Source organism: Monopterus albus, unplaced genomic scaffold (genome assembly GCF_001952655.1).
Source record: "Monopterus albus unplaced genomic scaffold, M_albus_1.0 scaffold62.1, whole genome shotgun sequence".
Lineage (NCBI taxonomy): Eukaryota > Metazoa > Chordata > Actinopteri > Synbranchiformes > Synbranchidae > Monopterus > Monopterus albus.
In genome coordinates this window covers 2100025-2113285 of record NW_018127942.1, presented here as the reverse complement: position 1 = coordinate 2113285, position 13261 = coordinate 2100025, and the positions used below count along the sequence as shown (strand labels likewise).

The 13261-nt window shown below is 39.7% G+C and overlaps 1 protein-coding gene across 1 annotated transcript in view; it reads right to left on the bottom strand.

The window, feature by feature from the left end:
• Nucleotides 1-3691, bottom strand: part of klhl29 (kelch like family member 29) — a 212702-nt gene extending 209011 nt beyond the window's left edge. The window contains exon 1 of the mRNA XM_020603683.1: nt 3385-3691. The gene's annotated coding sequence lies outside the window, so the exon portion shown is untranslated. The remainder of the gene's footprint in view (nt 1-3384) is intronic.
• Nucleotides 3692-13261: the final 9570 nt, after the last annotated feature.

Here is a 13261-nt window from a genome sequence, read left to right as displayed (position 1 = left end):
GCCATTGGCCACATTTTCAGGTGCCAACTGGGCTAAAACGTTACTTTCTCTGGGCCTCCAGAACCCTTCAAGTATCAAACGCTCCCGGTACTTCAACACACACAGTACAAAACAAACATGAACAATTTTAAGGTGGTTTTGAGCCATTCCTTCACTGACGTATTACTACTCCAGCACAGCATGATTAAGGACAGGCAAACAACAGCACCGCTGCTGAAAAACAAAATCCTGGGGGAACACTGATTAATGTTCTAGGGAAATATGGTAACACCTCGATTATTTTAAAATTACAATTATTTTTCCAGTGTTGTTGCTTCATTATCACCTGCAACAAGGCAACAAGAATTTTAATCACAAAACCACAGATCCACAGGCCTTTTCCACTGTGGGAACCGACCAACCCGTAATGGAACTTGGACCCCTTGTCCTAGGTTCTGCTTTTGTTTCCCCTGCGCTCTGACCCATCTTGGAGAAAAGTTCCTGGAGCTTAATTTTGGCACCCCTCAAAATCAAGTTTGAGGTACTCGTGTGGGACTTCAATTATAGTGTTCTGTAATAAATCCTGAAGTGAGCTGACAACGGGAAACACAGTACAGATTTCTGCAAGACTGTGTTCTGCTTGTTTAACAGCTGTTTGATAATCTGCTCATACAGTCTCTGTTACTGGCTGATTTTGTTGCATGCATGATTAATGAGCATCATGATCACTCAGCCCTGCCCTCGTGTAAACAGTGACCGACACTGGGACAAATGTGGTGGAAAAGTAAAGTGGAGCAGACCACATCAGTCCTTCAGGTTTTGCCAGATTATGGGAATGGGAAGCCCCAGACCATAGCTCATTAATCTCTCAAGTTGGAAAAAAATGCTAATGACCAAAAATTTTTTCCCCTCAACCTACTGAAAACTTTCCAACCAAACATATAAAGAACAACTTTACAGTATTTATGATCAATGTCTTTTAGCCAGGTGAGTAGTAAACAACAAATGGCCAGAAGTAAAGATAAACTAGAGCTAACATGCTCAAAATGACAAGTATTGGTACTTTTCTTCTTATGCTCAGTCATTTCTGAAAGGACACCGGCTAGTGCGTTGGCACTGCGGATAACTACATGCAGAATAAATGTGCACACAAACTCAAGGGAGCATATGAAAGAAACAATACTGAAAATTCAAATTTGGGTAAAAACCTGAGCACATCTTTGAGTCATGATTACAAAAAACACCCCACCCTTTTCAAGCTTGGAGAAAATGGAGTTCATTGTCTGGGAAAAACTCGCACGATTGCTCTTCCTTCTCAGTTTGTTTGAGGGTGTGTTGGTCCAGACTGGCCTTCTAATACCCACTGCTCCAACAGAATTTGCATAATTGCTGGCCTCATTCACACATTAATATTTTGCTTTGGTGAGCGGGTGCAGATAAACAGAACCGCTGTGTGTACATTCTTAAAAAAGGAAAACAGTGGCAATGGCTCCATCTCATTCCAAGCTGCTGCCTTACAGCAGCTGAGGAGGCACCATTATGTTTATCTGACTGTTACACGATAAACACTGAGAGCCTGGCACGGCTTCTGTTCTTTGGGCTTCTGTAAACTACAGTCCATCACCAGAGGCAAAACCGGTACAAGACCATGCTGCACAGCATGTTGTCTGTCTTCAGAGCCCAGTATGTACAGCTTCCTCACAAAAGAGCCTCTCCTTCTTAAGGAAATGGGGTGAAACAAAAATAATTAAATAAATGGCCTTGAGCTACAGCATTGTAATTTGCTGACCATAACAACATGAGTCATTCTTCACTTGGCCTTTACTAATAGGATAAATGCCTCAGGGTAATTTCTAAATGAAATCCTGAGGCTAAAGTGGTTCCCCAGACCAACCTAAATCACGTTTGATATAGAAGGATTATCCCTGATTGAGTTTATTGCAAAGACGCTTGTGACAAACTGGAGAAACCACGATACTTCCACAGAGGTGAGGCTTGCCTGTCAATGAGGCGCTGCAGTTTAACACTTCTGTATATCGCCGCTACTGCGTAATCATCCACCTACAGCAACTGGTTACTCTAAATAAGCAGAGACAATTCTCTGTCATATGCAGCAGATGAGGTGAGAGGACCCCTGCTAAAAGCCCCCAGCTCTGAGGCAAATGCTTTGTCTTACAGTACCTCATCGAGTGCAGAGCTCCCTGCCTGTTCAGGGAGGACTAGGACTAAAGCCCTTAATCCCTGCCTTGATTCACGATAGCCTGCTAGGTTTTGAAATGTCATCAGCGGGGAGGTGTGTCCTGCTCCCGCCCCACACACTCAGCCTGTTAATACAATAACAACACAAGGGTACATCCAATAAGAAAAGAACCATATGCATTTAATTTGGGTGGCTGCACACACATATATACATAAACAAGCATCAGTACAAAGAGCAGGGAGGACTGACAAGTGTTTGTTGTGTGTGACAGCTGATACACTAAATATGGACTACAAAGTAAATGTGACCATAAAATGACTGGCACCAACTTCACTCTTTCATCAGCACGTTCTCCTTGCTAGATTAATGAAAACACTAGTTTTCATGAATCAAAGGCAGCGTCTCTGAATATGTGGAACCAGTATTCAGCATTAACTTGTGGGCAAGGAAAAGATGGTGTCCCTAACGCCGATGCTCCACTTCACAGCCCACGGTACAGCTCTGTAAAGACACATGGGACTTTTGATGAGCAATGCTTGTTGTCTGGGGGATGGGTCTTTCCTAGTGTGGGCTACAAGTTTGCAGAACATAATGGGATTTTGCTTAAGACACATTATAAAGGAATTACATCAGATGGTACTTGTGATATTTATGGAATTGTAGGAATACAAGCACAAATGCAAAGATGTAGCCTCAGGTAAAGTTAACAGTAGTTAATATTAGTTAACCAACTGCTTTATTTTGCCCAATATTTAACAAACATTTAAGGCTTCTTGACAAATGCACAGTAACATTATTTTATACTACATTAAACGGATTTAGGTGCAAACAAGACACGTTCTGGATAGTTTTTAAAGACATTTAACTGCGGATCTCACCAACTGTTAGTCCTGAATTGCTGATTTTTATATCGACCTTTTACTTTGCTATTTTTTTATTTAGTGCTGTCAGTTTTTCAAGCTGTGAGACGTGAAGTTAGTTTTTCCCATTTTGCAGGAGCGCTTGCGCACAACATGAGCGCCGTACACCATTTGGTAGGCTATGGTCCTGGGCTTAGGGGTGGCAGAGAAACTGATGAGCCTCTTCCCATTCATTCATGGTAGAACAAGTGTCCGTGTGCCGTCTAAACTCCTGCCTGACACAAAGCATGTTAAAATTAAGCGTACAGTGAGTCAGCGTGGCGACTGTTTCCACCCAGCGCTTACCTCTCCGGCCGCTCGCTGCTCCTGTCCCCCGGCGTCTGTCCTTGTTTTGCTACGACGCTGCTTATGTATGAATGCTGGCGTTATCCCGCAAAGATTACTGTTACATTTTACAGAAAAGGCAACAACACTGTGCAGCGGCAGCGGCTGTGTGCTGCTCGGTAAGTGGCCTGTCTGTGTACCACGGTGCACGTCACCAAGTGGAGCGGACAGGACTTGGCAGACGCGTCTTTCTGCGCTCGCTGCGCGGCGGCGTATCTGGGATGTAAGCGACTGCTTGGACGGACTGGCACACCGTGTGGCCACTTTACTCCCGATGCGGCTCCTCCCCTTCCACTTAGTTTTGCTCACATAAGCCTTACAGCGCCTCCCAACCGCCACTGTGTGCAGTTGCATGTACCTGCGGAGCTGAGTTTGCACCACAGCGTCAAGATGGACCGTCCAGTCCTCACAATAGGGGTTCTATAATTGAGAGGGTTCAAGAGGTTAATACAGGCTCAGATTTGGTCATATATTTCCCACAATGAATAAAAAAAAATCAACAGCTATAATTATTTAATGCCTGCTTACAGTGAAAACAATTTCAGGCCATGAAGACAGTTCATGGAGGGTCAGACTCTCACTATATAAACATTGTCTAACACAGGGTCTTTTTCATTTCTTGTCCTGCAGTGTCCTGAGCACTGCTGGTTTTTTCATTCTACCTTTTTAAATGATAATAATTATATTTATTCACTTTGCATTCCAGTTGTAAATTAGCCTGATTAGATGACCAGAATGAAAATCAACAGCCTCTCTCTGTCTGGATCCAAATAGCTTAAGATCAATATCCTTTCTGTTTTCCTAACCACTTTTCTATAAACACAATGAGCAATATGAGGCAGTCAAGTAAAGACAAGAAGAAGGAATTATATAAAGACAATTTGACATCTCAGGAAAAAAATAATTTCAAACAAATGAATGAATAAAATGAATGGCACCTGAATTCTAGGTAGCAATTTTGGTTGCAGTACATTTTTCAACATTTAGACAAATCAACCAGCTCTTATCTTGGCTGCCTTTCAGATAGGCTACTTGTGGGGCAATTAACTCAGGAAGCAACCTTTTAAACCACAGTTTCTGACCACATGGCAGCTTTAAGTACTGTCCATATCTTGACAGCCCCTTTTAAAGCTTTCCAGTTGTTGTTTAACAGGGCTATTTGTTCTTACCTGACAGATTATCACCCTGTCAGTGAGACATGATGTTGAACCTTTTAGAATGTGCTGGTTTACTGTTTTTTATTTTTTACTGCCTTACTGTAACATCCACACCAGTGTTTTCACCAACTTACTTCTCAGGCAGAGCCTGTTTGATTGGCATCTTTATCAATCTACTAAGGCAACTCAAAGGTGCATATTAATGACATCATGCTATTTCCTGCACAGCTCCACCTATTTTCCACTTGGGTGGGGGTCTAATCACCCTGAAGGGATAACATGAAAACACCTGCAGCAAAACTTACAGCAATTTTATTTGTATTTCAACAGCCCTTTTTTCACAAAAGACACTTTGACATAAGCACGGGTGTAGATTTAGTTGGTGCAGTTTTACAGTCCTGGCATTGTGCGTGCTGGCCCGTGGTCACACTGCCATGAATTATTGGGACACTTGAATAGAACAGAGCCGTTGTTAATGTTAATAGTAACACCTGCGCTTTGCCGGTAATGACAAGCCAAAATGTTCCTGTAGAAAAGGCCTATTGGATGTTAATTGCTAGGAAATAAAAATGCCAATTAGCTGCAAAGCACTGTATAGTCAATGCTGAGTTACATTATTTTGTCTTTTGGTCACACTTCATAAGCATTCCAGTTCTAGCTAATGACCCAACTCTGACTGTTGTAGGTTGTATGAAGACATCTTTGGAAAGCATGTTCTCTAGAGTAGGATTAGGCTCATTTGCAGCTCTTTGTGCACAGCTCCTTTACAGAACATGGCATGATAAATGTGTTTCATTTAATTTTGCCACGTTTTTTTGCAACCCTGATGGTTATCATCCTTTATCATGTTTTCTTGTGTATCCAGGAATACCCAGTGGCGGAAAACTATTCAGACATCCTGTGGTGTCTTTGACCTCAGGTAGTGTTGTGGAACTGTTTTTCACGAACTGGGTCCCACGTTAGTCATCACTGTTAGCTAGTAGGTATGGATGTAAACATTAGGGGATTGGAAATACTTAATATGTATAAAGTTTTTTATGCATTCAAGATACACACAAATACACACAGACTGTGTTTTAATGATACTGAATTTCTTTTGTTTGTTTACAAAGAAAATCTACAGTCAAGTAAAAGTAATAAAAGTGTATAAATATACTGCTGCAAGTCTTGCATTTGAAAGTATGTACAAGTGAAAATGGGATGGGATGTTATAAGAAGTGTTTCTTGAACTGCGAGTAGTGATTTCAAACAGCTGCAGCTCTGGCAGCTACAAGTCTGGCCAAAGGCAGCCATACTGAGGAAATCATGTTCTTTTTCACAGAGAGAATGAGCAAAAACCACGGTTATCATCAGTTTGCAGTTTGTCTTTTAAAGATGGAGAGTGCTAAAAGCAGCCAAAGGAGTCAGATTGGACTCAGATGTGATGTTCTTGCTTCTGGATGCACTAGCATATAAAGCCAACACATTTCTTGTGGTAAAATGTGTGACCTAGCATGATCACAATTTTACTCTTGTATTGAATTAATATGATTTTAATTTGCACTTAATTCGAGCTATGTGTAACATTAGTGCTTTGTGTGGCATTAGCAGTAACCAGAGTGTTCTACTGGATTTTTAGTCAGCTAACCTTTTGTATATCTTGTTGCATCTGGGCATCTGTAGTTTATGCTGTAGCTTTAGGAAACAGGACCTGAAGGGAGAAGTAAAGAGCAGTTACGTAGGAGCAGCTTATGGTGCCAGTTTGTTTTAAGTCTCACTAGGCCCTCGAGGCTGAAAAGAAATTAGTTAGAGTAGCTTTAAGTACAAAAAGTATACAGTACAGTTACATAAGATGCAAATACTTAAGTAAAGCATACCTAAAAACTACAGTACTGGAGTAAATTAAATTATTTATACTCCACCACTGGGAATACAAGTCATGATTTTATAGAATAGTATATTAATAACCTGCTTGACATACTGTATATGTAGATATGTGTAAAATGGTTATCTGAGATGTGTGAATGGCTGTGCACTTATTTATAAAAACCTGAGACAAAGCATAATATGGCAAAATATTCACTATTAGCTGTAGGAGAGTAAAAAAAAAACTAAAAAAAAACAGTGTTCCCAGAATACATGTTAAGTATATGCACTCTAAAATGCTTGGGTAAAATACTTGAGTGCTCCCCACTCCCTAGACATCCGGCGTTGCATCTGAATGTCACAGTCACACTTGGCAGACTAGATAGCAGGCCTTATCAGAGGTCAAATTCTATTTTGAAGTAATTTCAGAAGCCTTTCAGCTTTGCTTTTCAGCCATGGCAGAATATGAAATGATGTGCAACAGTGTGTAGGAATTTGTTGCAAAGCCCCGTGAGTCTAATGTGATCCAGCAGGTACTAGTTTGAATCATAAAGGACTTTTATATTACAGAAAAAATGTTCCTATCTGAGATCTCGAATTCATGAAACGAGTGTCCCAGATGAGTATCATGTTGGATGATGGAGCAAACTCTGTGGGACCATTTGATGATGATAAACCTATTTTCAACAACATGACTCAGAAATCAGTGAGAGACAAAGAAGAGGATGAGGAGGGTGGGCAGTACAACTCCACAGTTAATGGCAAACTTGATAAAAATGCAGTACAATATCTGTAAGAAGTAGAGAACAACGAGCCATCGTTTGATAATTAAGAAAACTGTAGTGTCAGGTTTTGTATTAGGACAAATCAGCAAAAACCTCACACTGATTTTTAAAAACATAAAAGTAAAAAGTCATTAAAGTTATATATACTTTTGTGTGTGAAAAAAAAAACAGAGTAAACAAATGTACAAGAACCTGTCACCAGTTGGTTTTCTTAATTAATTTGAATTCAAACTAAACTGAAACCACTTCAGAAAGCAAGTGTCTAAGGTTAATGCTTTTTTTTGTAATTCTGTTTGTGTAAGAGTTCTGAAACTTGTTTTGCCATTTTTTTCATTGGTTATTTTGTGATTACATGCCTAGCCGTTTTGCAAGGCCTTTTGTTACCCCTGCCCTTTGCTGTGCCCTAAATGTGACAGAATCTGGAGACTGTAAACAACAGTAATTGGGCTCAGGGGGCAGTAGGCAGAAACAAATCACATCTATGAGCTCAACTGTCATTTTATCTTGCTGTCTGTGGATTTATTTCCTGTGCAATCCAGAATAGTGAAGTGAAAATAGACCATAAATTGATAGATGAACTCTTGCTTTCTGTGCAGGAGTCTTGTGTCTAGTCTAATAGAGTTTTTTTTTTTTTTAAAGTTGTGTAGGAGTTAGAGATCTGCAAGGGCTATATGTGAAAACTAGGAAACTCGGGAAAACGTGATGCTTCCATTCACTTCCACAGAATACCAATCAACTTCTATTCATCTATTATTTACTTCAGGATACATATCAGCCTGGTTGTACTTTGCACTTCGACATCAATGCCTCTTCTTATACCAAAAGTGTGACGATTGCAGCTCCAGTGAAGTTCTTTTACGGCCAGTGTATATTATATCTTTGTCAAACTGTGTGCAACGTTTCTAAAATCCTAGTAGTCTGTACTGTGCTGAGAGTGTTGTTCTACATTATTTAGTAACTGTCTTTAGTGTGTGTGCTCCAACAAAACAAGTTAAGGATTTTGTGTAACATTTGCTGTTGTGAAAGATGATTTTGAACAAATACCTGGGATTGGGATTGACATGGAGAAATGCTAAATCTGTAGAAGAATTGAATAAATGAACCTCAAATCAATCCTCTAGGAATACTTTCTAATCTAAGTTTTTTGTAAATCTATACATACATGTGTGAAACCCACACCTAGTTTGAGCCCAGCTAAAAAAAAAAAGCTTTGACTCAAAACACCTGAATTAAGTATTACTTAATGTGTTTTTAATACATTTATAATCTCTATATAGTGTTCACACACAGATGGGTTTGTTTACTGTAACTTCAGTTAGAGAGTTATGTTTTAGTTCTAGACTTGGGTATACACTATATAACTGATTTAAAAGCTGTAACATCAACTAAAATATGCATTAGAAGCTGAGATTCCTAAGATTCAAGTTTTACCTGATAACTGTTTTGACTTTAGAAGGCTTGTTGCAGTAAATTCTATATTCATACACTGGAGGATAACATGCTAATCTTTCATACAATAATTAAAAGAATCTAATACATGTTGTAAAATAAATTATAGGCGTTTGCTGATACACTGTAGTTCCCTCCTGTCTGCAGGAAAACCTCTCTTTGACAGAGTATGGCCTGAAGAGAACACACCCTTGTGTGGGAGACTCATGTTGGCAATATTGTTTGAAGAAAAATGACAGAAAAGGGGGAGAGTCAACACATTTATCCTATTACAAGGAAATGAAGCAGACAGCGAGTCTGTGTTTATCCATTATAAAATCCATATCTGTCTGGAGATGGAAGAGCATAGGATTGGTCTCCAAACCACTTCTTCTTTGCAAATTATAATCTGATGACCACAGAATTTTTCTTAAATGATTAATTAGCTGGTATAATTTTCTGATGAGCTGCTGAAAATCAATGAATGTTACCATCCTCAACATGCAGGGCATCTTCAACAATAAGAAAAAGCACACAGAGCCAGGCAAAATGTTCAGGATGAATCTGCTGCTGTGAAGAAAATGAAACAGCAATACCAAGAGTGTAGGAATGCAAATGTTGTTAAAGGAGAGTATTTGGACAGAGGTACTTGGCCTGTGTTAAATCATAATGACACCTATGATGTTCACCTTATGAAAACATCTCTTACCTTGTTTTTGTTTGACTCAATTTTTGGGGAAAATATTTCTCCCGTCCAACAGGGTGTTCCTTATTTTTGTGCTTGTCAGTGAACACAGGTGGTTAGTATGTGGTTGAATGGCTGTCATTCTTGCACTGTTCAACGTTCATGTGGCTTTGTATGTGGACGGAATGAGAATTAAATTGTCAGTCCTATGACAATAAACCTGCTAAATGAATCACAATGTTCCTTAATACCAACAGGTTTTGCAGTTGATGGTGTAACTTGAGTGCAGCTAGAAATTGTGTTGTCAAATTCCTCTTCCACCACAGATGCCTAGAAACCAAAACAATTAACAGGACTATTTCTGTAGAGATGACCACAGACTCACACTCTTGCTGCCGCAGGTGGCGAAACGCTCTCCTCCAGTTAACAAGTCTAATTACATCACAGTTGTCTGGCATTAATTGTGTCTGATTGTCAGTACACGCTTGTGTGGGTGCTTTGTGTCTGTGTACAACTGTTCATTGCAGAGTGTGAATTTAAAAACAAGAATATGATCAGTGGGGTCAAGGGACAAATCTGTATTTCTAACTTGGCTGGATAATTGGCATGATGAGCGCTCAGCACTTACAAACCCAGAACTGAATACTTAACAGGCTACACGGTCCATTTAATATTTTAAAGGCATCAACTGCTATACTTTGAAAGAAATGAAGACTTATCTACAGTCAGCCATAATTTACATTATATTTTGTGGCTTTTTCCAAAGTTATTCTAGATTTTTACCTGTTTGAAAGCTGTCATGTGACCTTTCCTTAAATAAATGATGGGTAAACTGTCCTAATGGCGAGAACATTAATACATCAATTTAAAGCAGTATTTTTACTCGACACTCGAGTGGGATTTGTTCACCACTTTCATAGTATTGTTTTTGGCCACAGCTGCTATTAGTTTCAGCAGAAAAGCTCTAAAAACTGCACAGTTTCAAACCGCAGATAGGCAGCTAAGCAGTTAGCTGGTCAAAAGTTAGCAACTAGTTGGTAACCAGAATGAAGTAAAAGATATTTCGCCTAGGAGTTGTAAAGACAAGGAACAGAGCTAGAAGGAGACTAAATATTGGACTTAAAGAAACACCACTTCAATAATGTTAGTTACTGCTGGATGAATAAATAGTCAACTGCTAACATTTTACAGGTGATAAATTGTTAATGTGGTGTCACAGCTTGTACGTGCTGCCCCCATGTGGCCAAAATAAAAATAAAAGTCATTCTTACCTATGGAAGCAAATATGTGATGAGTTGGGTGGTGTCAATGTATCTTTGAAATAATGGAAATGATTTCTTTAAATGTATTCTTTAAAGTATATTCTTAAGATATTAATGACTGTTAACATAATATGGGCTTGAGCTGATCAAACCTTGCATTTTTAATGTGTAAACCAAAGTGTATTCATCTGGAAAAAAAAGAAAACTCCCTCAACCTGTTTGCAGGGTTTGTTGGATGTTATAGTCTCACCTGCCTTATTCAAAAGCTGAAAACTCAGACACTGCATGTGTCAGAGGTTTAGCCAACATGAGAAGTCCATGTCGTTTTGTTCTTTCTCCCGCTTCTCTAGTATCTCACTAAGACACAAAACAACCTGTTTCACCCAATTATCTCTCCCACAGGGCACAGTCAGGCAATTTGGCTCAGTCAAGACTCTGACTCACTGAGCCAGATGATTTAAAGCTTTTGGGGGCCACAAGTCAGCCCACCAGGACTCAGACTGTTTGTGATTCTCAGCTGATATTTAGCAGAGCAAGCTGCCCTACTAAATGTTGCAGAGACAAAGTAGCATATGCCTGGTCGTCTTTATTTGTCACACTATGAAAACCATATTTCTATGTAAACACAAAATGTTGTAAAACATGAAATAAATCTGTACTGACACATGAAAGCTGCCTAACACTTGTTAAGCAGATGTACCATTGGCTATTGACAATATGCTGATCATTGATATAGTTTATTAACTTATCATATCGTATATTTTCTGTTTTCTAGAACTACTATCTGTATCTTCAAAAGCCAATAAATGAACATATACAGTGTTAAAGTAAGTGAACCATTTAACTTACCTGGTTTCACATGAATTGGTCATAAAATGTGTTCCGATCTTAATCTAAATCACATGTATAAACAAACACAATGTGCTTATGCTGATACCACACAAACAGTTACAATCGTTCATGTCTTTATTGAACCCAGCCACATTCAAAGTGCTGTTTGGAAAAAGTAAGTGAGCTCTTGGACCTAATAACTGATTGAAGCTCCTTTGGCAGCAATAACCTCAAACGAGCGCTTCCTGTAGCTGTGGATCAGACCTGCACAATGTCCAGGCCAAATTTTGGACCATTCTTCCTCACAGAGCTGCTTCAGCTCAGACAGACTCCCAGGGCGTCTGGTGTGAAGGTCATTCCACAGCATCTCTGTTGGGTCAAGGTCTGGGCTCTGACTGGGCCACTCCAAATAGCAGAGTTTCTTGTTCTGAAGCCAGCCTGTAATAGATTTACTTTAATGTTTAGCATCACTGTCCCGCTACATCACTCAGCTTCTACTGGGCTTCACCTGGCAGACAGCCACCATGACATTATCCTTTAGGATTCCTTAATAAACTCAGGAATTCATTTTCCCCTCCACGATAGTAAGCGGTCCAGGCCCAGAGGCACCAAACCAGCCCCACGTCATCATGTTACTTTTTCCACCAACATTTTTAATGCTTAAAGACTGGGTTCAAGAAAATCATGGCCACTCCAAATAGCAGAGTTTCTTGTTCTGAAGCCAGTCTGTAATAGATTTACTGTAGCGCTCCTCGAGTTTGCCTAAGAGCACCTTGACACTCCACAGCACAACTGGGAAAACTAAGGTTGAACTGTTTGGTAAAAACACACAGCACTGCATGTGTTGTTTTTCCCCTCCACGATAGTAAGCGGTCCAGGCCCAGAGGCACCAAACCAGCCCCACGTCATCATGTTACTTTTTCCACCAACATTTTTAATGCTTAAAGACTGGGTTCAAGAAAAGCATGAAAAATGATAATTGTTTGTGTGGTATTAGCTGATGAAGATCAGATTCATGTAGAATTCAATTCATGTAGAAAACCAAGTAATTCCAAATGCTTCATGTACTTTTTCTTGCCACTGTGCATTTTAGTAACTAGTCCCCAGAAGACTGCATTTCCTAGAATTACTGTATGAGGTTGAGTGTTCAGGCACATAAAAAGTCAGTGCTACATCTGATGCCTGCAGTCAATATACTAGCTGTGCTTACAGCGTGTGAGCAAAGCCTATACCAGCCACAGATGTCGGGGCCAGTAAAACAGTTTACTGTAGCTATATTGCCATGTTAAGTCGTGTGTGTGTGTGTGTGTGTGGGGGGGGGGAATGTGACAAAGAAATTTGTTTTGCATTGACCCTGCAAAATGTGCTCTTTGATCTGTCTTCTGTTCCAGACTGCCTTGTCTATACACAGTTTAAAGCCATTAATGGTTGATCAATGTGGCAAGTCACTCTGGATTGTTGCAATTAGAAAACAATGCCCCCAAAAAAGCTATTTTAAGTTATGCGCTATCAGTGGGGAAAGCAACAGAGAGGATAATTGGGTATTGACAAAAGAGTGTGAAAAGCAAAGACAGCATGCAAGACCACTCTCCAATTTACTCTGTCATAGTGAGGCTCTGATTATGCTGTTACTGACCAGATAATTGGGGGAACGCTTGATAAAAACAAACATTTTAGGATGAAGCGTCAAACACAATCATCTGACATAAAAAAAAATATTAAAAACACTTTATAGGGGTGATGCTTTCCTATTTCCTGCAGCTGCTTGTGAGGCCAGACACACTCATGACTTCCTGGCTCCCCAGAGTGCAATGTACTGTCATTCACTAGACTGAGCAATTTTTA